The following is a 3,533-nucleotide window of genomic DNA, read 5'->3' on the forward strand; positions in this document are numbered from 1 at the left end:
ATGAGTCTGTAAAAGTCGATGACAAAAAAAAAAAAAATACCACTCTCTTATTTTGAGGCTCTCTTTATTCTCTTTTGTTTTGTTTATGATACAGTACAAAAAGAATATTGATAGTTTCAAACAAAATAGGCGGATGAGAACAAAAATATATAGCAGTAAGATAATTGGTATTGTTTTACCAAAGATATGTTGGTAATACAATAGATAGCGATTAAAAATACTAATGGCTCAGCAATAGATTTAACTGTGAAATAGTCATATAAATAATGTTAACAAAGTTTGCAAATCTTGTAGTGCTTCTTTGTAAAACAGATTTGTTGAAACCGTTTACGGTTTACCCCTTGATTCAGTATTAATTACTGTCGCCATGTACATATGTAGATTTTTTTATCTAGTCATATGATGTGATGGCAATTTGATGAAGTTAAAAAAAAAAAAATTTAATGAAGTCCCAATACTCAATCTGTGATAATAAACGAATCATTTGATCCAGAGGGAGAAAGTTTCACATTACACAAATCAATCTGTCACAAGACAGAGGATACGGCAACGAAGATGTGAGAGAGAGAGAAGATCAATGGTCCCTTTGGGGAAATTTTGTTGGGAAGAAACAAAAAAAGACGAGTCATGAAAAGTACATTGTGTTGGACATAGCTCCATATGTACTGACACTTAAGTTGACATGTTTCATAATACACACATCTCTGTCTTGTTGCTTCCAGAGGACCAGAAGTGTTTTACTTCCTTGGAGATTGTGATCCATATGCCGCATACGTAACCCATCTCTCTATCGTTTATCTTTTGGGATCTCGATCTTTTGTTATATGCAAGCATGTGTATAAATAAATAAATAAAATATATGTATATATACGAGAGTGATCCTTTACGTTAAAACTCTTTACAAATTGACTATTTCCCCCAAAATGTGTTTCTGTGGATGCAATTAATTAGGGCTTATTTGATGTGCACCAGATGAAACCGACACGGAATTCTATAGTTACTAATCTTTTTACATTAAACGGCCAGCCTTAACGTTTTTGGGGGCTCAGGCAATTTTTTTCTCAAATGATATCTCACTACAAGAAAACACGCCGAATTCTGACGGAGATTCCGACGGACTTCAATGTCGTCGGACGTTTATGACGAATTTTCGATCAATTTCCGACGAAAACAAAAAATTTGAAGTCGTCGGAATTCCGTCGGCCATTTCCGACGAATATCCGAGGAAACATGGCTCGTCGGAATTTTCCGACGACTTTTCGATGGCATTCCGATAAAACATATAACCGTTGTAGTCGTCAGAAATTCGTCGGAATATACCGACGAACTTCCGACGACATTCCGATTAACAGATATAACCGTTACCGTCGTCGGTATTCCGTCGGAATTTTCAGACGAATTTCCGACGAACCATGTGACCGTTGCCGACAAATAAATATGACCGTTTTATAGCCGTTTGAGATTGGAAAATACCGACGGTATTCCGACAGACTGCTTTACATCCGTCGGAATTCCGTCGGAAAGACATCCTTCAGATGCGAAGGCTTGGAAACATTTCCAGTCAACATATCCAGAATTTGCGGAAGAGAGAAGAAATGTTTATCTTGGATTATCCACTGATATATGAGTTGCAACAACTATGGGCGCATGGTTTTGAGACATACGATGTTTCGTGCAAAAAAAACTTTCAGATGCGAGCATTAGTTATGTGGACAATAAGTGACTTTCCAGCATATGGTATGTTATCTGGATGGACAACACATGGGAGGCTATCATGTCCATATTGTCAAGATGACACAGATGCTTTCCAACTAAAGAACGGAAGGAAAACGTGTTGGTTTGACTGTCACAGACGATTTCTACCACCTGATCATCCATACCGCAGGAGTAAGACTTCGTTTACGAAGAACAAGCAGGTGTTTGATGGTCCACCTGAGGAAGTTAGTGGGAAAGATTTGTTGAAGCAGTTTAGGTATTTTGATGCAGAAAGGACGCCAGATGTAGGTAGACATGAAAACATTCGAGTCAATGCGGTTGGAGAGCTACATAACTGGCACAAAAAGAGTATTTTCTGGGATCTACCATATTGGGAGAGTCATCTATTGCGGCATAATTTAGATGTCATGCATATTGAGAAGAACTTCTTCGATAATCTGATGAACACAGTCCTTAACATCCAAGGTAAAACGAAGGATAATTTGAAGTCAAGGTTGGATTTAGTCGATATTTGTGATCGTTCTGAACTTCACGTTGATGAGAACGGTACGGCCCCTTTTCCCATTTATCGGCTAGATGGTGCTAGAAAAGAAGAGTTCTTTGATTGGATTACAGAGAAAGTGAAATTTCCTGACGGATATGCATCAAATTTGGGGAACTGCGTTGATAGAAGCGAAGGAAAGTTTACTGGCTTGAAGAGTCATGATTGTCATGTAATTATGCAGCGCCTCCTTCCGTTTGCCTTTTCAGCATTATTGCCACGTAATGTTCATGAAACAATTGCAGGTATATTATATTTTTACAATTTAATTTATTTTTATATTTAACAATTATGCTTATAAAAACTTAATACTTACGAAAATTATGTCTTTTATCTATGTAGGGATTAGTGTTTTCTTCCGCGACTTATGCAGCAAAGTAGTGACTGAAGAGGGTATTAATAATTTGAAGACAAACGCACCAGTCAGCATGTGCAACCTTGAGAAGATATTTCCTCCATCATTCTTTGATGTAATGGAACATCTTGCTATTCATCTCGCAAGAGAATTGGAACTTGGTGGTCCTGTGCAGTACAGATGGATGTATATTTTTGAGCGTTATATGCATCATCTGAAGAAGATGGTCAAAAATCAAAGCAGGGTGGAAGGATCTATAGTGGCACAGGTGATCAATGAAGAAACTGCAATCTTTGCTGAAAATTATTTTCCACCAGAAGTGCAAACAAAACACCGAAGACCTGCTCGGCATGATGATAGAGGGGAGAGAGCAACATATCATGTTACTGTCCCAAGCATGTTCAAGGAAATAGGACGACTTAGTGGAAAATTCACGAAGCAGAGACTTACGGACACTGAGAACGCTCATTTGCAAACATATTTGCTCACCAACTGTGAAGATGTTCTACAATATGAGAGGTAAAAATATTTATTCATTTATTGTTAGATTAATATTCAATAAATTTATTTCATATTGATAATATTTTTGTATATAGTGTATATATGGCGGAGTTGCGTATGACTCACAGGCATGCAACAGAAGATGAGCTTCGACAACTTAGAGATAACGGATTTGCTGCGTGGCTTCGTAGTTATGTGAGTCATATATCATATTACCCTATGCAAATGATTAGTTTAAATTTAATATATATAAACTAATTAATTTTGCAATCATATATGTTTTTTTTTATAGGTGAATGATGGTTTGGCCAGAGGTCTTGTGTTCGATGATTGGGTACGCGAATTTGTGCAGGGACCAAACTATGTGGTCAAATCATATCCTAAATTTTGTACGCGAGGATATGCATTCACAAAGAAAGG

Source organism: Brassica oleracea, chromosome C2 (genome assembly GCF_000695525.1).
Source record: "Brassica oleracea var. oleracea cultivar TO1000 chromosome C2, BOL, whole genome shotgun sequence".
Lineage (NCBI taxonomy): Eukaryota > Viridiplantae > Streptophyta > Magnoliopsida > Brassicales > Brassicaceae > Brassica > Brassica oleracea.